The sequence below is a fragment of the Grus americana genome, chromosome 3 (assembly GCF_028858705.1).
Source record: "Grus americana isolate bGruAme1 chromosome 3, bGruAme1.mat, whole genome shotgun sequence".
In the NCBI taxonomy this organism is placed as follows: Eukaryota; Metazoa; Chordata; class Aves; order Gruiformes; family Gruidae; genus Grus; species Grus americana.
The window spans coordinates 62143104-62165081 of NC_072854.1; the positions used below are offsets into that span (position 1 = coordinate 62143104).

Below are 21978 nucleotides of genomic sequence, written 5' to 3' on the forward strand. Positions count from 1 at the left end.
TATTCTATGATTCCATGACATGTCAGTAGGAACATGTTTCAGGATAGTAGAAATACCTCAATAACATGTAATAGTTGCAATATTTCACATTCCGTTTTTAAAACTGAAAGACCCTACTTTGTGCCGACTGAAGTATCAAATCCTCTTTTCCATAGCAAATGTCTCCTCTTCATCTTCTAATGAAACCACTTGATACCTTTCCATAACAAGCACACTTACAGCTAACGGGAACAAGCGTAAAAATATAAACCCACAGATTAAATTTAAAATGAAATCTCAATTAGCAGAAGAACATTACCTGCTTTTCAAGGCAAATGCCAGAAAAGCAGAACATTTTTAGAGAAATGTTATTATTATAACTCAGAATTCAACGGGGGAAAAAAAGAAGAGAACTTTAAAGCTTTCTGCAAGTATGACTTTGCTATCCTTAACAATTTCCACAAGGGGACTAAAAGCAAGAATAAAACCAGGCCCCGCTCCCTGATCCCTTCCCAAATCCTTTGGTGCTGCTCCTGTCTGCCTGCAGTTGGGTGGTGGGTAATTCTTGAGAGAGCTAGAAGTAGCAGGTGAGAGGGTTAAATAAGCTTCTTAAACAATTTCCATCCTGCCACTGCCCTGTTTTAAAATCCCTGAATTACTCACCAGCAGAACTGTTTATTTCATTATTAAAATGAGACTGCAGGGCTCTCCCTTCTCCCACCCATGCATGATGGTCACGGAAGGAGAACTACTCCCACGTGATTACAAGGTCTGCTATTAAGTGTGAACTTCATATTTAATTGTAATTGCTAGCAAAATATAATTTAACAGCAAAGTATGCTGAATTTGTAACAAAGTACCCCTTTTATTTGAGCAGGAATATGGATGCTGCCCAAATGTATCCGCATGGTTCCAATTAAGTGGAGGAATGTTTAATGTAAAACTCAACTTGATGAAAATAACTGAAGTTTCTGACAAACCAATAAATTGGAGTCTAGAAAGCTCTGCATATACAGTACAGTCAGGGAGGGGCAACACCCGCTGGGTCATCAATTTTGGTGCAGTCTTCCTGTTCGTTTATGCTAAAATAATACTATGTAGGTAATTCAATTTCTCCCCAGCTGTAAACATAGAGAGGAATGCTGGATGCAGATCTGGCTGAGGTTGGAGGGGGAGTCTGGGCTGAATCCTTAGCCCCTGTGCAATTTCCAGGCTGAAATTTTCAGAAACTTTAAACCTAGGGTTGCTTTTCTTCTTCTTCTCCTCTTTGGGGGCTAGCACATCAACAGTTGTCAAAAGGATCCACAAAATACCCACTCAGGAGATCTAAGCATTTGTTGATGAAGATCTGAACGTAGGGTTCCCTGTAGGAGCTACCAAGGACGCCAGGCATGCTGCGAGGAGACTTAGAGCCAGCGAGGTCTGCTCCTCTCAGCCCCTATTGTTACTGGCAGGTCCCATCTCGAGGTTTTGTTTAAGCTCTAAGTAATGCTGGAATCAAATTCTGATCTTGGATACAGCTATATAAAACTGGATGTGCTCCACCGGCTGAGTTTAGAGCATGACCCTCTACTTAATACAGGTTTTGGGTTTTTTTTTTCAGTAGAATTGCTGAATTATGAACCTAAAGCTGTGGTGGTTAATCAGCCGTGTATATTAAGGAGGAAAACTGTGGTGAACTGATTGTTTTAGCAACCTCGATGTTGCATATAAAACATACAGCCCTTCTTGGGAGTCCTGTCTTTAGGAAGAGGAGAGGTTCAGGACTATGAAAGCAGCACAAATCCCCGGAGAACTGGAGCCATGGGATGATCTGTGTGTCCTGGCAATGAGAGCTGCTGTGCGTGGTAGACAAAATAATCATCAGCTCTTTAGCGATTAGAGATACATCTTCCTCACGGAGCAGGCAAGATAGACTAGGTGGGGTGAGTGCAAAACGAAGGCAATAGATTATGAAATTTTTAACCTTTTCACTTCTGCTGTTCCTCACTCTTCTCCACAGCCACGTCTGTGGGCAGCATGGGCCCAGGCTTTCAGAGGCAGTGACATGCCCTAAGGGTTTCACCAGTAACTAGGCCAGGCTCTGTAAAAGGGACTAACTCTCGGGTACCCCAGCTGAACCCATCGCACCCAAAAAGTGCGAGAGGAGAGCGTGCTGGGAAATCACATGTGCCAGTGTGGGTCTCCTTATCCTCTGGACCACCCATGTGTGGTCTACCTAATCCTCTTTTTTTCATTGCAAAATTAATCTCATACACTCATTTTCCCTCATTCTTCTCTGTCTTGCCTACCGAAATGGTGGACTCCTCAGCAGTGATTCCCGTACGTACCAGGATAGTGCCTGATCTCAGCCAGGCTATGCCGTGCTCCTCTGATATGCATAAAAATTGATCTCAGTTAACATAAATTGTGCTGTAATTCTGCTCAGGGCTTGTGTGAGGGCTATTTCTCTGAATTCAGCTGGCATCTTCTCTTACTCAGGTGTATTGCTAAAGGCTCTTATGCAAGGGCTGTTTTGTTTCTCCAGCGCCCCTCCTCTCTCCTCCCCACCTGAACAAACAGCTTTGTAAGACAAAAGAAAAGCTGGCTAATTAACGTACCCTTTCCTCTCTACCTAGGAGAGATCTGTTTACACTTGAAATGGAGCAGGCCAGGTTACTCTGGCCCTCCCAAGGCCAGGATAAGAGCAGACTTTAAACCAGGACTGTGTAAGTACCTATGTTTGCTAGAAATATTTCGCTTCTTAGTCCTGTGACCAAAGCAAATTGTTCACTTGAGCTGAACACGATGGGCTTTTATGTCCCATTATGGGAAATACAATCTGTGTGATCCTGAGAGCGTCGTTTGGTAGCTGACATTTGAGGGTCAGTTCAAAGTTATTGTTTGCTGTCTCCTGCTCTTCCCTTCCATTTTCTGGCTGGTCTCTTGATGGGAGTCTGCTACAATCAGCATTTAAGTGTCCTTTTTAAGGGTAAAAATGTTATTTTTGCCAATTTTTCTTGTAACTTTACAAATTCAGATTGCTCTCTCAGGTAATTTTGAAATATGGCAACAGAAATATGGACTAAATAATCAGCAGCGACTCAGAGGATCTAATATGTATTTAAAACAATCAGGATATATTGTTCTATTTTCCCAGAAGCTTAATAATGAATAACCATAAACCTGGCATGCTTATATTAATCTCTGTAGGATATTAGAGTTTGCACTCAAGACCTGAAGTATTTTTTCAGCGACAGCACCAGTTGGTTTGTCCCTTTCCCATTTCTTCTGTGCTAGACAGATCAGTACATAAACCATGTGCTATTTTCTTATTGCACAGAGACAACAGCTAGAAGATCATGTGGAGAGAGAATAGACCACATTTGTATTTTCTACTGTTGAAATACTATCAACAAGTTCTGCTTACATATGATATTTCTAGACTTTGGAAGACACTTTTTGTTTCTAGAACTTTAAATTGGTACTTATGGAATAGTTTGACATTTTTGTGTGTTACCTTTATCTTGGAGTATAAACTTACGTAAAGTAACTTAAAGTAACAGGAGCAAGTTAAAACTTCAGCATTTAGGCTTAGGTACATCAGTAAAGTTACTGGAGGGGAATGGTTATGTTTGGTATTTAACTCCCTGTGGGTGTCCTCCATCATGGGTTCCTGATCCAGCAGAGCTGGATCTTGTTGGATCCTGCTGGCTGCAGGAGTCATCCATCGGCAGTGGAAGCTGCAAGGGCAGAAGTTATTCCAAGATCATGCGGTTCTTTCCCTGCAACAGTCCCTAAGTTAGGGAATTGGGAATTTTTTGCCCTGGCAAAGCTAACAGCGTCATCAGCATCTTTTTCACCCAGTAAAGTAACACTGAGCTGGACGTAAGTCTCTGCGTTAGGAGCATTTGCTTGCTTTAGAGGAGCTTCATAGCAGCTGGAGCTGCATCGCTTCTCTGGCTGCCAGCCTAGCTAGTACCTGGGTAATGCAGCCACGTGGCTTGTTCTGCAGCTAAGTGTGTCTTTTCACGTCCTCTTTGCTTCCTGATATTGAAGATTAAACACCTCTTTTGTGGTTTTCTAAAGGCTTTACCTACCTCTTTCATGTCCGTGCATGCACAAAAGCAAATCCAGCGCTGCCATCTGTGTGGCCACTCCCCAGCCCCGCTCTGGTCCTGAAGGTATGTGTGGTATTCGTGGTCCTGGCGCGGCTGCAGCCCTGCTGAGGACTGATGTTAGCTGAAGTGAATATAGTGCTTAAAATGTCAGTAGGTTTTGTGCTCTTAGAAGTGATGGACTAATACTCTTTGGCTTGCAGCTGGGATAATGTAAGTTTCCCCACGCAGTTTTGCCAAGCTTGCTCAGTCTTGGTCTATGTTCCTTCTGCCGTAGAGGCTTTAAACCAGACTAGACAAAGTACTGAAGAATATCCTGTAGGGAATAATCTTGCCGTGGGATCACGGTGAACAAGATGATCTCATAAAGCTTTGTCACCTTTAGTTTTTATCATTCCGTTTTCTCCAAAGCAGGTACCTGTTGGCCAGGTAGGGAATTTTGTGATGTGCAGACCAAGAGAACAACATCAGACCTGTGGTCTTGGCTTGTCAGGGGTGAAAAGCCAGCTCCAGGATAGGCCCACAGGGGACATTTTAACCTTGTCATTTACGTGGCCCTCAGCGAACAGATGGTCTGCTGGACATTTCCACTGGCATGACAAGCAGGCAGCTTTTTGTTCTCATCAGAATTTCCAAATGTCTGGAATATTGGAGCAAGAGAAACCGTATCTTTCTAGAGCTTATTTTTATGGAATGTATTATGAAAAGGAGTCCTTAGGAAATAGCAAGTCACCAGAATGCTTATTAAAATGACCTTAAGGTCAGATTCTGCCACTGTTAATCACAATAGTTGTACCTTATTCTGTGAGCTTTCCCATTGGATTCAGTGGGATTACTTAAGGAATTTGGGTACTACCTGGTGGGACCAAAGTGGCAGAGAGGCTGACTCATAACAAGGGTAGCAGCTGTAATGCAACGTGCCTTCATTTTTACCTTCTATTTTAGCTAGGTAAAAATACTTCATATGCAAGTTGTTTTCTTTGGAAGATCTCTTCTTCACAAGGATGACATTTTATGTAGCAATTGTTAATATATTCTGTCATTTTTATCAATATTTTAATATATTTATTGTTGTAATGTAAAGTAATCTTTGTTGAGAATTCACTTCTAGATTAGAAGGTCTCTGGTTTTGGATTAAAAAAATTACTGCAGTAGGAGAAAGAAAATAATTTTATTTTGAACTCTCCTTGAAATTCTGCAGGTTTCACAAAGATATTTTCCAGGGTTTGTTTGTATTTCTTTTTTATTTTACTTTAAGCCACTTCTGCCAAGTAGCCTGATTTAGAAGAACTGGGCAATACTTCATGCTCTTTCTGAAATTATAAATAGAGGACAATGACTTGATTCAGTATTTTAACAGCTGCATGAAACGGAGTGGGATCGCTATACAATTCTGAATATAACTGGGAAACTCACCTATGAAGAATTATTTGTACTTCCACAAAATGAAGTGATGAGAACTTATTTACACACTTTTATGAACTGGGAGAAAGAGATGCAAAGATTAATTTTTTTCTTCTCCCCTTCTCTTCTGGAGAAGAAAATGAATTTGGCTTAGGTTTGGCTTAGAAGTAAATAAGTTCTTGTCAACCAGAGACACAAACTACTTCTTTGGGTGTTTGTGAGAACATTCTTAGCTTTGAGCGTTAGTTCAGGTTGTTGAACGTGAACTCAAGGGCTTGAGCACTTCAAGAGAGTATTTCACTCATAAAAGCTTTTGGTTTTCAAAATAATATTTTTTTTTAAAAGCCAGCAAATTTTAAAACACTGAAATACAATGTAATTCTGTGATACACAGGTTGCAGTGCAGAAGTCTAGCCCTTTCAGAGGATTTCAGGGGATGGCAAAGGATTTAGGCTCTGTGCTAGTCCTGTGCTCACAGACAAGCTTAACACTGTCTAGTCTAACAGTGAAATTGTTCACATCAAACATCAAAATCAGATTTTTTGAAAAGAGCTTATAATGATTTGACTGAAGAGCTTATAATGATTTGACTGTAATTAAGTGTGTACTAAGCAAATTTAATCCAGCAGAATCAAATGTCAATACTCGAATTGTAAAATACAGGGTTTAATACTGGTTTCCTGTGTCCTGCTGATGTGATTGCAGTTATTGGAAAATATTGTGATGGAAATAATCATGATTATAGAAAATAAAAATTAGAATTTAAAGTAAATGTAAGTTTGAATGATGTCATGTGAAAACACAGGATTCTTTTGCTTCTTTCCTTGAGCCAAACTGTGCCTTAAAAGTATGTATGTAAATGTCAGTGATTCTTGCAAGTTTCATGGATATAAGGGTGAAAAATCTGGTGGAGTGTTTGGCTAACCAAGAATAATTATTTCTTATTTGTTATTTTTCTAAGTGTAAAATGTTTTCCTCAAACAGAAGGAGAGCCAAAGAAATTTCTTGTTATTTTTGAACGTAGGTTAGTCAATGTGAACCATTAAATGCTGAAAATACTTCTGGACTATTTGGACAATATTTCTGAAGAATTAGTTCATTCAAAGGAGAGTGAGATTCATATCATATTATACCTCAAAGGAAAAAAAGAGATAGCTGTTTACATTTATCAGCTCCAGAGGAGGAAAAATCTGCATAATCTGTTCTGGTTTTTGACAGCACGAGATTGTTCTTTATTGTGTATCTATAAAGAGTTTTCTCCAATACAGTACTTAACAGCCTAAAAGCTGAAGGCAATATTACTTTCCCAGAAAATTCTTTTGTACACTAACACCTCAGCCTCTGAGAAGTACTTTTTCCTCCGGTTAGCTCTAATGTTCCCCTTTCTTATCCACTGATACAATGTTGTGTATTTTTATGTATAATTCCTCTCTGTTAGAGATATAGGAGGTCTTTCAAATATTTGTAAGTTACATTTGCCTCTGAAATACCCAGTATCCAAGTTGTGCTCATTTTGCTCTTTACATTTCTCGCCTGCACATGGTGGTAGCAGTACCACACCTGCACACTTTACTTTCCAGTCTTACGATAGCACCTGGAGAGCGCGGTCATGGGTCGTGGTCCCACGGCGCTAAGCATGATGCCAACATAAACCAAGGTGCCATAACTGCCGTGGAGAGTTCGCAGGCCGAGCATAAAATGGGGAGACACCAACATGGGGAATACCAGAAGAGCGGGGGAAATGCTGGTCAGCCCTCAGTGCTTAAAAACTAAGGGTTTAGGAAAGGCCCGTTGGTGGCCAAACCTTGAGCAGTGGTTTACTGGGCTGTCTGAGGGTATGCTTTCCTTCAGTCAGGTCATCTGAGATGGGCTTCTGAAAAAGGGCCCTAAGGAGGATTGCTTAAACCGACAGCAAAAAACTTCTTTTGGTGTATGGGTTTAAGCCTCAAGACATTTCCCAGGAAGGAGAAATCCCTTGGCTTCCATGTGTATATAAGTGTATTTAGTCTCTTTCTCCTCAGGCAGACAGTCCCTGAGTTTCTCATTTCATAGTTTGCATTGGCAGGAAGCAAGAGGAGTTTATTATATTTAAATTTATTTATGTTATACTTGTGACTATTATATTTCTTAATATTTTAAAATGTCATAAACATTTCAAGTGCTGAGGGCTGAATCATTGCAAATCACAATAAATCCCAGTGTTCAGAAAGTAAATCAAAGGGGTCTGTCCCCTCAGCCAAAAAGGCACTGGACCGGAGGAGCCTCCTTCAGGGGGAGCAGAGAAAACCTGTGAGCCCCCCAGGGCTGGGGTGTGCAGGCATCCCACTTGAGGTACAAATGGATTTGTGGGCTCTAGAAATGCAGTGAAGTGAGTGGCTGGTAAGTACTTAAAAGAAATATCAGGACAGTATCTGGATTGTGACCTTTATGGGAGAGCCAACCTGTCTTTGTTGCAAACTGGTTCAGCACCTAGCAGGGGACTGCCCGGCCCCAGTGTCCTCCATCCTGCTGTGAGGTCCCAGCCCTCAGCAAGAAGTGGGAGATGGAGACTTCCATCTTGGCTCACTGTCTTGGTGGGACATGGTCACCTCTGGAGAGAGCTTAGGACTCCCTCCTCCTACTCCCCATACCCTTTGGTACCTCCTGCTTTGGTGGCTTCACACCATCCTTTGCCTTTTTTATTCACCATGTTATACTGCACCCCCATTCTCACCCCTTTTGCTAGAAAATCAAGCTGAGGGCTCATGCTGTGGCTCGAATGAGGGCCACACAGAGTCAGCCACGCTGACCCCTCAGTTCCCACGAGCATCAGTTCCTTCCAGGACTGTGACTCCCACGTTGCTGTCTGTGACCCACACCCCATGTTCCCAGATGCACGCATTCACATGTGGCCACTTAAAATGTCCCCTTTGGCGTACGATCTGTTTAGGCATAAAATGTTCCTTCTTAAGAGATGTTCCAAGTTACAAATGCACTGGAAAGTATTGCATCTGGGTCTTTAAAATACAGAAGAGAACAGTTTATTTTGCTTTTTCAGCACTTTTATTACATATTCTAACCCCTGCCATCTCATTCTACATTATGTTTACTTTTGCTCTTATGATTGTTTTTATCACCACTCTGATCAGGTGAACATCTTTGGCTTTCTCTATCAATTTTCCACACTTTGTAGTGTGTATTGCTTGCTGTACCTTTGTCTTGGATTTGTTATTTATGACTCTGTTTCTGAGTTTTTTTCCCTCCTGTTTGCCACTGAGTCACAATGCATTTGTAGCCAAAGTTGTCATCCTCGGTTGTGCAATAGTCTTCTTGGGCCTTTTTCTCATAATGTCATAAATTATTTTTAAGCAGCACTTCGAGGTTTTGCCATCTAATCTTCTCCCAGTTTTGCTTATAGGATTCCTTACTTTTGAAAACTAGTTTTTCTGATGGACCAACTCTATCTGCTTCTGAAATGTAATCTGATTCTATGACAACTTCTAGTTTTTAGTCCAGTAACTAATCTACCTTTATTCACCAGAATACAACTCAAAATGGAGGTTTACACTATTGCTGAACTTTTAGTCTGTAGGAAATCTTTAAAATAGCCCTACTGATTTTTTTTTTTTTTTTTTTTTACATGGGAAAGGAGGAAAACTTTTGCACTTAGAAAGCCTTGGGATTTCAGATAGTAATTTTCCTTTAACCTTGCTTACTTAAGTAGCATTAGCTGCTGGCAGATGTCATGCTAATTTATCCTCACTAACCAGGAGAGTGATACTTCTGAAGAGGAATTCAACCCCCTAATTCATTGACATGAAACTGGCTTCAGTGACGGCTTGGGTGAGTCCATATTTCAAGGAGTATGTATGAAGTTTGATGTGCACATCACCCATCTATCGCTGAAATCTGTTGTTCTGCTTGTGTTTCTTCCACCCATTCTTCTAGAAGAATGAAGACAAGGGTGATGTTCTACTCAAGTGGAATCCCAACTGTAGATATCCTGCGTTTGGCTTTCTCTCACCTAATGCTTGATATCAAACTAACAACATGATTTTTTTCAGGATATGATCAGTTGTACAGTGTTAGAAAATGCCACACTATGGTGATTATAACCGTAATAAACTAGAAGCAGAAAAGATTATGAAGCTGTTTTCCTGTCTGGTAACTGGCTGCTTAAGCTCAAATTCAGGAAAGCATTTCTACAGAAAAGCAAACTTAGAGCGTGCTTAACATCAATCACAGGTCTGCAGCACATTAAGGTACATTTCAAACAGAGAGAAGCTTAAGCATGCATATAGGTGTTTTTCAAAATGGAGACATCAAGCATAAATGTGAGAAGGGGATTTTGCAAGAAATCAGGACGAGGTCTGTGTGCTGGTATAGGATTGTACCCAGGGATAAATCTCTGGTGAAGGGCAGTTACCTTATTTTCCTAGGATTTTTGCTACACAGTCCCATAGATCCCACTCAGGCAGCCCTGTCGTGAGAAACTCAGCTAGCAATAAGGCAAGCAAAAGGGAAGAAAAATAAAGCAGAAGTTTTTCTTACCAGTCAGCTGGAATACGTTTGGCAGAAAGTAACACAGTTGTTCAGATAACTGGGCATTCAAGCTAGAGATGCAGGCTGTACTACCTTATTTTCCAACAAATGTTTCCACTTTTTTTCAGTTGAGTTGCCATTGAGAAGATTTTGATTAGTTATTAATCAAACTTATTTACAAAATTCTATGTCTGTAGTTAATTTATGAGTAGTTCTTGGCACACTTCAAACAGCTGTAATGGCTGTACAGTGTATATGGTGTATTTCTGTTTCCTGACTGGATGAGGGGAATGAGATTTCCACTGCAAATATTTTTTGTAGGACTTCAAAATTTGCTTTTCCCGAGTATTTAAAAATATTTTTAATACTGTTTCCATGAGCATTCCTGTTTTTGTGAACACAAAGTCAACACAGTTGAAATGAAGAGTTTAAAATTTTAAAGGAAAAATAAAGTGTTTCTTTTTAGTGCAATCATCCAGCTTGACCCGAAAGTCACTTTAATCCTAGTTCTAAGGTTTCATAGGGAAGTACACAGCCACAGGCACGTTCACACATAACTTGTGTTCATGGAAGCATTAATTGAATTTCCAAAGTCCTGTCTCAGCACATGCTACATGCAGCAGGAAGGATTCTTTAAAAGTCTTTCCCACTGTTGGATCCCAAGTCCTTCTGGCAGATGGCTTCATATAGGAGAAGGAGGAAGGGAGTGCCTAAAGTTCAGGTGGATAACCAGTTATGGGAATGACACTATAGTGCAAGAAGCATTTAATGGGATGAAGGGAAACAAAGTAGTGTCGGGGCTGACTACAAAATGGCAATTTTCCAAGTTGTGGGAAAAGAGAGTCATGTAGTGGTGGTCAAAAGCATTTTTACTTTGAAATCCTGAAAGAGGAGACACTTTTGCTGTACCATAAGTAATGCTACCAGTAAGAGAGAGCCCCTGAGCATTTCCGAGTGACATACAAACAGAATCAACAACCTCACCTGTGGCACAGAAGTCTCACAAAAATATGCAGGAAAAACCCACCCTATGGCTCTTTCATTAAAGGTGGCTTTTCTAAAATGCCTCCGATGCAGGTATCCCTACCCAGCGAAACCCAGACTGCCCCTGCGGCAGGGTGGGATGGATGTGCCGGATGGAGATCGGATTAGATCTCCTCTCTGTCATGCTCCTGTCCGTCTCCATGTGTCCCGACACGGAGAAAAACCTGGCACTGCAGCAGGGGAGCCCCGGCATTTCGCCGAACTAACCCAGACTCTGTTCTTGCTGCTTGCTAGCAATGGTCAAGATTGCCTTTCTCTCTGACCGGTTTATTTGGGTCTTGGCATCTGTCCGACTCTGTAAGCACCATGCTAGACCAAAAGGATCTAAACCTCAGGCTCAGCTTGGCTAGGTTTCTAGGGATTTTACAATTGAATTTTTTCTTGTGCAACATTTCCAAGAAATACTTTGCAATATATATTTTTTTAGCATAGCTGTCTGTCAATTTTCATGGCAAAAAAGTATTTGGAAACTGGAGAATAGTAATTGTAGAGTTGTTTTTAAAGGAATCACCCTACATCATTCTAGGCCAAAATCTTTTATTAAAGTTTTATGAAAATCCTCCCTGTTTTTTACATTCCAGTTGAGTCTATTAGCTTTGCAGGTTTTGATGATCTAGCAGGTATAAGCACTTCTCACATTAAATGCAGTGTTGACAAAGGAAATTCACTAGCAAAGGTTTCATTAACTGGGGATTATACTGAAACCTTTTCCCAGAATTGCCAATAAATGGAGCCCTAATCCAAAATTTGGCTTTAAATTCAAGTGCAACTAATATAATTTTGTGTTTGGTTTAAAATTACCTGTGGTTATTTTCTCATTTTTTGCAATATACAATATTATGTCATCTGGACTCTCAAACAGCATTGTTCCTATGATGAAAAAGCAAACTTAAATCCTGTGTATGAAAGAAACTTCAGTTTAAATTATGCTTCCAGTGAGTCCCACGGAAAAAGAGCATGGTTGTGCAAAGATGGAGACTTAACTAGTTCCCTCAAACGATGCTGTAGGAAACAGACACACACTGCTGAGCCAGGGCTTGGTCCTGGGGTGAAGGTCCTGAGGTGACACATCTACAGTGCGTCAGCACTGCTCAGACCTGAGGACGTGCCCTCCCCGTGTTGGTCAGAGTTTATGGTAAGAAGATGCAGAGGTGAACTTGAGCCATGAGGGTGCCTGCAGTGCCTGGGGGTTTGCAATCCCCCCAGCGCCCAGGCACTCCAGCCGGGGGAGATCTGACACCACCGCAGGCGATGGCAGTTTTGCTGTTGACGTAAGCTGTTTGACAGTCTTGCCAACCTTGGTATAAAATAATGTAATATCCTCCTCTGGGTCTCTCTCCTGGCATCGAAGTTGTCTGACAAGATCATGTGGTTTGCTCTCTCCAGGCACATGAAGAGGCTACAGCACCTGCTGGCTTCCTCAACCAAGAAAGTCTGCAAATTTACAGACTCTTTCGGTGGGTGCAGGAGTCGTGCGCGGTCTTTCCAAGTTTGTTTGTGCACTACACTGGCCATTTTCACTCTGTTTCTAGGGAAAAACAGTTGCAATGACAGATTAGGGGATTGCAATTAGGTCTGCTGCTATGCTGCAGACCCCTGATGCCCAAGGAGGAGATCCCTGGCCTGGAAAGGCAACTAGAGCCTGATCCAAATCTCCTCAAGTCAGTGGGAATCTCTCCAAGGATCTAATAGGTTTAGGGTTTATAACACAGTCTGTTAAGATGAAGTTTCTGAAACTACCTGAGGGAGCTGAGCATAGCTTTCTCTTAAAATTAATAGGAATTGGATATTTAAATTCCTTGGACATCTCTGAAAGCCTTACCTCTAAGTAGCATATAAAGATCTAATGTAACTTCCATTGCACCTAATTTACAGTTTATAGTTAAGATGATGTAAACTCTGGGGTTTGTTTCAAAATGCAGTTCATTTATTTACAGCTCCCAAAGCTAAGCCACTGTTTAGTGTTCTATGAGAAGAAACCAAATATTTTGTAGTAGCAGGCACTGTGGTCACAGTTGGTGTTTAGACTTGCATTTCATCCGAGTCAAGAAGATTGCAATACCTCATGAGGAGAACTGAGACAGAATCATAAATCTAAAGTCTCTGGTTATCTTTTTGAAAAGGAGTTTGAACTCCTATCACCCCCAGCTTCTTTAATGATTTTACATAAACAATGAAGTGCCTCAGGAAAATCACAAATGGCTCTTCTGTCAACAGATAGCTTCATTTTCTCTCCCAGATTAGGGTGGTCTGAAGCTATCAGCAGCTGATCTGACAGAGTAAATCTGAAACAAATTGCTGTTGCTATAATCCTTCCTTGGCATGAGGTGCTGCAAAGGAGAGAAACCAAGTATTGTTGCATAACTAAGTTGGTTTGGCTGGTGGTTCATTGGCATGTATTGATGAGTGTCAGGTTCCCTGCAATGCCTATCTATCTATCTATCTATCTATCCATCTATCTATCTAAATTTGCTTGGTATATATTTTTCCCCCTCAGAATAGTGCAAGAGAAGCCATCTCCCAGCACTTCCTGATATTAAGGCTGATCCACAGGTGTAAAATGAAGTTCTAAATTTCATCATCTGAAGATATTTTTTTTTTGAGATTTAAGAAATGCGGTGGACTTTTTGTTTGTTTATATTTTCCCTGAGACTACTCTTCCGGTTGAGATTAAAATACTATTGGAAAAAGCTATTAGTCCTGACAGCAGCTTAGTAGCACAGTAAAGGAGATGTCCAGATGCTTAAGTCATGGGAAGTCTGTAATGGAGGTGACTGGCAGAGTATTGCTAGCTTCCTTGGCAGTGGTGGAACCACTCCATTTGGTAAGCAAGAAGCAGCTCTACATTACTCCCAGAGACTTTACTGGGGAGTTGTGGTTCACATGCCATATCTAGTTTTATTGCCATTTCAGGGACTGGGTACTGAAGATTGATTGGCTCCATCCCAGGAAATCTCCAAACACTGTTGGGTTTCATTTTGCTGAACAGGTCGTAAGGAAAGTGGATGCTGCAGGGAAGAGCACCATTTCTCTCAGTTTGAAGAAAGCATCACATGGTTCTAAATTTAAGCTGCTGAGGGAAGTCTACCAAAGTAGGTCCCAGCACCCCAGGCCAGCACCCTGCTCTGACTGGGGCAGAAAAGGAAGTGGTGGGAGAGGTGGGGGATTTCTGCTCCCTCACAGGAATACACTGCAGAGGGTGGCACCCCTGAGGGTGCTTGTCTCGTCGCCTCGGTACCTGTCCTCTCCTCTTTCCCTTCGGTTATTGTGTGCATGCTCGCCTATGTGGCTGACAAGCTAGTTGAATCATTTTGGGATTTTTTTTCCTTTTGTTGGAGGTAAAACACCACCAGTGGAAGACAGGGATCCCCTCTTACATCTTAGTGTAGTATCAAAAGGAGCTGTGTGAATGAAAATGATTTTTCTTTCCTAGCAAAACCAAAGACCTGAAAGATTTTAAAGCCTAATTGCATCAAAGCAAGGAAATTAAAATATCCTTACAGGAATTCAGGTTGCTGAAAAACTCAGGTCCAACCCAGACACAAGTATGTTTTATATTAAAACTTAAACAACCAGCCAGTACAATATTTCCTGAAGTTTCATCCATCATGCTACTGGTTTCTGCAGGGAGGGAAACATAACCTTCCCTTGCTATGTCTCAGGGAAAGTAAATAATATTGTTAAGAAGCTTGTCATATCACAAGTGCCTAATTAGGGACGCCTGGGGAGCTGGCGAGTTTGCAGACTTCATTAAACACACTGCAATGCCCCGAGGAAGAAAAATGTTGAGGGATATCTGCAAATTATATAGGTGCAGGCTGACCTGCATCCTTGTACCACTAGACTGTAGAATGGTTTCTCCAGAGAGGCAGAGAAAGTAGCACATGGCTGCACGGACTGAGGCACAGAGCTGACAGGAGTGTGGTTGAAGCAGCTGCAGCATGGCACCCAGTTTGCTCTCCTGCTTGCAGAAGACCATGGAAAAGCAGGAGAAGGGTTTGGCAGTAGCCTTACACATTTTGAAGACAAACGGAGACCTGCTGGATCTGGGAAACTGGAGTGTTGGTGTGTGGTGAGAGCAGCCTGGCTGAGGTTATGAGCTCCTGCTGGCCACTGGGAGGTAATGACAGCAAAGGGCAGGAGAGTCCCCTCCATCCTGGCCCTCCATCAGCACAGAAGTGCACGTAAAGCCGAATTTCCCTCCACCTTGATAAATTCTCCAAATGCCACACCCCAATGGCATTCTGATGGGGATCTCTTTTAATTCTTCCCATTGAAGCTGTTGTGTTTTTAGTGCAATAATTAGGGAACCTAATGGTGGTGATAACACAGGAGAGCTGAGCATCAGTCAGGTCAGTACATTATAGGTCTCCCCTCTCCCAAATGCCAACCACTGATCTTGAAGTTAGGGCTTTGCCTGTCCTTTCTTCAGTGGACAGTTGATTCCTTAGTCAATGGAAAGTCTAACAACTTGAGGAGGATAGGCAAGGAGGACCATAACTCTGGATACTGTAGAGCGTGGGAGAAACAGCTGGAACAACTTTCCCATACCACAGGTAAGTGGGGGTTTTAACCAGAAGTGATAAGAGGTGAGGCAGCAGCTGTACCAGGTTCTCTGTGCTGTGCAGGGACCAATCTGCGGTGTGCTCTGAGACCATCTAGTTGGTCAGATCCTGCTGGGCGGTCTCGGCAGTGGTCCTGATATCATTGACACAGATGCCAAGCAGCTCAGTGTTGCTGAGGCTAATGCATTCTAGGCATGTCCAGAGCAACTCATCCAGATACCTAGGAAATCTTACTGGGGGTGGGAGGCATAGCCACCTCATGCCTTTAGTAATAAAGCAACTTAGCTTTATTTGGTAGAGTGGGAGGAAATCCTCTATTTCCCTCCTTCTCACTAAAAATGTAAAGATATTTTCAAAGCTTAAAAGCATGATTTTTAAATATTTATTTATTTTCTGATGAAAAGTTGGAATGCTTTATAGGTGGAAGAAACAGAGCCTAACAAGACTGTACATATTTATTTAAAAATCAAGTTTTCCATTAAGGAAAGAAAGAAATAAAAAAGTCCTAGCTACATATTTGACAAATTTGCATGACTAGAAAGTGGAAGTCATGGGGAAAATTAATATTAAGGGATTGTATAAACATCCCATTAAAAATAGAGTGAAAAATAAACAGATAATCCTCCCAAATTGCTTTTCATGCCCTAAGCTATAACTTCTATAACTTTATAACAACCGTGTTTACTACTAATGAACCACCAAAATGTTAAGGCTATATGCAAGAACTGCAACAAGTCATGACTTTATGGGATAAACCCAGAAAAATCTTCAATCAATCAAGTCCACATCGGGATTAGGCATATAGAGAGGCTTAATTAGGCATTAGCGAGGCCCTTAATAGAGCTACTGTGAAGGACACCTGCTGAGGATCTAGTTGGACATCTCTTTTAAACATATTTATACGCAGCCTCTGGGCTGTGGAGTCGCCATGCGGTGCCTGATCTGCTGATCAGCCTGTGCTTGCAATTGTTTACAAGCAAAACAGCAGGGGGGCAGGGGCACTAAATAAATAACATACTGTCAAGCTATTTCCTTGTCCAATAATGGTTTCTCATTAGCTCCTTCCTGAACCATGATCAAGTAAGGAAAAACTGAAGACAATCATTCTTTTGCATTTTTTTTTAGACTGGTGACTTGGAAAATTCTGCTATTGTTGTGAAAGGTATATCCATACCTGTATCCCTATTACTTAATATATCTGTTACCTTTCACTGTTACTTGCAAAATGTAGGTGCTGTTTCCTGTTGTTCACATGAGTTTTATACCAGAGTAACAATTTTAACTTGGACAACATAAAACCACTTGGCAAGGTCTTCATGATGTCCTTGGTCTAAGTGATTTTTTTTTTCCCCCAGACAACTCCTCTGTCTTCTTCCTTTATACTACTGACATAGTGAACAAGGACATGCTCCATGGTCACCCTCATACCATGGCAGTACTGTCTGCTTTTCATGAATTTGCTCCCCACTCCACAGTGTTGCGTGTAACCAGTGGATTTCTGGGATAGATGAATAAATAATCTTGGGAAACAAGAGTGAACTTGGGCTTGAGTCCATGTGGAGACTCTTCTTACCATATGGGTGCACTTTGGTGTTCAGACATGGGCTGAGGCTATCTTCAAGGCCCATGGGAAGGGGAAGAATCTGGAATCTTAGCCCACATTGTCCCCTAGTGCAGGCCTGAGCAGATGCTTACCTTTGGATGGACAGCTGTTTGTCCCCCAGGCTCTGCCACCTCTGTGTTTATCAGCTATGTTTGTGGGATTTGTTTGTTAAGGACCCAATATGAGGTATAATACAACCTGGGAGCCTACCTGTAGAGGACCCATGTAAAGGACTGTGAACTCCTAGGCAGCCAGAGTTGAATGTGTCTTTACACACTGCAGACTAATAGCTTGGGTAGGACCAAGGCTTCTACAGGATTAAGGCTTCTACATTTAGCTGTCTATCTGCTCATGGACTAGGTGTCTGAATTCCAGTCTGGTCAATGGAGAACTTACCAGTCTGTGGAGTCTAAAGAGAGATTTGGTTGACCAGTCACTGAATTCATCTGTCCACGCACAGGTGTCACTTAACCATACTATTTAAGATGCCCTAGAGTGTCCTGTCTGACCTCCTAGCTGCCAGTCCAGGAAATCACGGGTCTCCTGTGGGGCACGTGTCACCTTTAGCTGCCCTATGGATGTGTTTTAGATACCCTAAAGCATGTCAAATCGCATTGTACACCTAAACACAACCATTCCCTAAGTGTCTAGTTTGGGTCGAGGTGAGTTGCCATTCAAGCACTGTTGATGGCATTGAGTAGATCTCCATTAGCTACAATGGCAGTTTCAACACCTACGTGCACATATCTGAAGTTATGTGTCTTAATGTAAAGTTGAATCTCACCCTGTAAATGACAAGTTGATTGAAGACAGCAATATTGACAGGTGCTAGATCAGAGAACTTGAGCAGTTTAGCCACCACCCACAAAAGGATTTCAAAAGAGAGTTTAGATGCAGCCAAACAGACCAGCCAGGGACTGGTTGTGTTCAGGAGTGAAACTGCCCAGATTTTGATTCAGAGCTGGATGTCATTTTGACTATAACAAGAGAATTCAGAAGTGTGGCTATTAGTTAGATAAACTATTGCTTTATATTAATTTTATTTTATTAAAGTACTAGAAAGAACTACACTTTCAGCTGAAAAACATGACCTGAAACCGGGCTATTCCAGTTAACACCTATTTCACAGAAATGCCACCCACCAAGAGTTTTTCTGAACAAGATCAAGAATCAATTTATCAGTGCTCACATTAACTATAATGGCAGGTCCTTAGCAACTTTACTCTCTTTCAGTGGTTACCTAACTTTGATCGCATACTGAATGCCCCGAAAAACTCAGATGTGGCTTAACCATCTGGCATTATATTATACATTTTAAAAGGTGCATTTAAGACCTTCTGTGGCTGGAATAACACTTCTATGGAGCTAGTGCTCTGATCTGTGTTCCAAATCCATCACATTATTTTCTTATGAGGCCAGAGCTACCATCACTAATTAGGCCTTTTATTTTGTTTTACTAGATTATCTGGTTTTTAACTTTAAGATCTCCTTGGCCAACCAAGAGAACTTGGATGAAGTTATCTGAGTAAATCCATGCCAACCCTCAGACAGAACTACCAGAGTTGATTTAAGATTGCCGCTTTTTCAAAATGTCAAAAGCAAAGTTTTCATTCTTTCCCAAGTTCCATGAACACCAGTTTGAATGTTGCAAACCAGACCTCATCATAGCTGTGTTTCGCTACTTCACCAGGTTTTCATCTTACTGTGAATGTTTGATTATATGACATTTCCAGACTTTGCCGTTTTGTTATGATGATGTGATATGACAGGGAGCACCAGGAGAACCCGATGTCTGGTTTCCTCCTTTTGTATATGAGTCAAAAGTTAGATATTAATCTGAATCAATGCCTTTGCATTCTCATCTCTGTCACATTTTAGAGAAATATATACGTTACTTGGTGTAATCTGTGAAATAGGCAAGTGAAGATACAAATGTAAATGTGATAAGAATGAGTTAGGAAAGCACATAGAGAAGAGGAAGATGACTGTGAAAACAAGATGCTGTATCTAATGGTTTAGAAGACTTTTTTTCTATTCTGGATGTTATTAACAATAGTAGGTAAAATTCAGAGGTTTGGGAGTCGCATTTGCATCAGCTTGTTCAGACTCCCTTGCAGTCTCCTTAAAGCAACGAAGAGATTCTTTAAGCATATGTTGCTTGTAAAATAACTTCATTTCTATCTGCTTTGGACTGAATTGGTGAACTCTCACCCCCAGCCTCCCTCCTGGTTTTAGAACTTCTCCATCAAAATTTAATTTTAGAACTTCACACCAGAGTGTATAAGAGTTTCTTTGAAGAGATATCTCAAATAGATAGAAAATAACCATTAGCAATTTGTATGTCACAGCCTCATATTTGCTGATATTTTGACCACTGGAGATGCCTGCTGAGGGTGACTTCCATCTGTCCAGGGGAGGGACTGGGATATGACTATATATCCCTTATACACTAGATGGGGCAAGCACTGAGTTTGCCTATGGTTCTGTCCTGCATCCTTTTCTTTGTGAAGCTCTTCTGAATGCAAGAAAAAAGGTATAGATCTGGCTCTGCTCTCTGAGTGTCCTGGTTTTGAGATCCCCTTTTTTGCCAGCCTTTATCTTGGCCTGATGTCCCCCACTGATGCTGAGCACTGACTGGAGCCTAAGGTGCTTTGAAATGGCAAGTTCTATAATATTTTAAAATCCCAGCCATGGATTAGCACCATCAACATTTTCCTTTAGTGATTTTGAACAAAGACCGCAATGGCTGCTTTGCTTTGTAATATGCTTCGTGCTGTTCAAGTGCATGAGCTGCGCCCAAGGCCACCTACCAAGTAGCCAGGGTAAGGCAGAGTTGAGGCCCCATCCTGCACAGATGGAAACAGTGATGTTGCTTACGCAGGAGCTAAGCTATGTGGTCCATGGAAAAGTGCTTTTGTGCATGGCTGGGCACTTAAACGCATCCACCAGGAACTCCTGGATCCAAAATGAGTGCAGGTAGCACCAGTGCTGGAGGCCTGTTGGAGCTGGTTGAATCATTCCTTCCGATTTTGGAGGGATTAAAGCTTTTCAGCCCTGCTTTGCGCACCGTAGGAAGCAGTCTGAACCTCACTCTTCACCTTTTCCTCAGACTCTATTTTGTGAGTTTACAGACTGTGTGCGTGGCAGAGAAATACAAGTAGTTTCTCTGAAAGGTTTTTTCCATGCACAGTGTAGCTGAACAGTATCACCAGCCATAGCTCAAGCACCACATCACCAAAACAATGGTATAGTTCAAGTTCATTTTCAGCAGTGGTTTGGTCTTCAAATTGTGTCTGACCTTTGAGATATTATTTGAAATCTCCCATTTGTTACAGGGGAATAGGCAAGTGTGTGAATACCGCTAGCTCTGTCCTGAGATAAAAATACTACTCTGGCAATATGCAAGCTGCATTTTTTCCTTCATCAGATGTATGGTATTGGTGGTATTGGTTTTGTTTTGCTTCAGACAGCATGGTTTATTATGCTACAGCTTTAGAGAGCAAATTCACTTTTCTGTACAGATTAGGGTACCTCCTAGTAAATAATGCATTTGACATTTCAGCTCAACATTAAAAGAATTATCCTCTTAGATAAAAACCTGTCTTTGATCAAACTTGTGAATATCCTTAAAAAAAAAGAAGTTGCTTTTCAGAATTACATTTGCTTCAGCATCCAAATGTACCCCAGGGAAAGATCATTGCTCTTCCAAAAAAAAAAAAAAAAAAAAAAGAAAGCATACCTCTGCCAAATACCTCTCCATTATGCAAAAAGCCTCCAAAAGAAAGAAAGAGAAAGGTCAGGATGGTGCACTTGCCAGTAAGAAGGCTGAAAAAACCAAACAAACCCGCAATTATGGCACAGATTTCAGCAACAAAGATCCCTTGTATGAAGTATGGGCAAGATTTCTTTTCCATATAAACCCGTCCACATCTGAAGTAGCTCTATTGATTTCAGTAGTTTCCAGAGACCTGTACTGGTTCTTTGTCCCATGGGAGTGACGGGTATTGGACCAGTTATTGGTACATGCCAGCGCAAAAGGTTAGAAAATGAATAAATAGCAAATAGCTAAATGTGCTCCCATTGAAACTGGTGACTGCAAGAAAGTTTATACTGCGAGGGAGGTCCACATGCATGTCTCTACTGAAAGCCTAGCTTTTAATCCATGAAGTAATATTCTGTTTCTTGGCTCTTGCTTTTAAGGTCTTTGGACCCCAACAGACTACCCCTGAGAAGCTTTTAGAAGAAGCATATCAGAAAGGTCCCAAATCTTGTGGGGACTCCGAGCTCCCTTCCAGGCGTGGAGGGTGAGCTACCCGGGAGCTGAAGCCATGAGGGGCTGAGCTGGCCCTGCTTCTCTGATGAGGGCATGTCCCGCAGAAATTACCAGCAGGAAGGACTGATCGTGCCATAAGGTACCACTCCAAACTCCCACTGAAGCTGATGGGCTCTTTGGATGCAAATCTCAAGGAAAATCCAGTTGGAAAAAAAAAAAATTCAATCTATTTGGAACTATATAGAGGGATTTATGTTTCTATGTCATAGGTAATTTATGTGTTATCTTTAACTTTTGTGCCATATGTTCTTAATTTTCTAACCTAAAAATCTGACAAACATTTTAAACAAGTCTTTAAAACTTCTCTAATTTTTGTTTTGTTTCCAGGTTCTATCAGAAATCAATAAATAAGCAGTGTAGTTTAAAAATTAAACTAAAACCATACCCATACCTTAAGTACTACAAAAAACCAGAATTAAAACTGCGTAACAA

The 21978-nt window shown here is 41.3% G+C and overlaps 1 long non-coding RNA gene across 1 annotated transcript in view; it reads left to right on the plus strand.

Annotated features, from left to right (window-relative positions):
• Positions 1-21749, plus strand: part of LOC129204922 (uncharacterized) — a 34128-nt gene extending 12379 nt beyond the window's left edge. Inside the window, exons 3-4 of the long non-coding RNA XR_008576535.1 lie at positions 2598-2687; positions 21414-21749. This is a non-coding gene — a long non-coding RNA (uncharacterized LOC129204922). The remainder of the gene's footprint in view (positions 1-2597; positions 2688-21413) is intronic.
• The last annotated feature ends 229 nt before the right edge of the window (positions 21750-21978 follow it).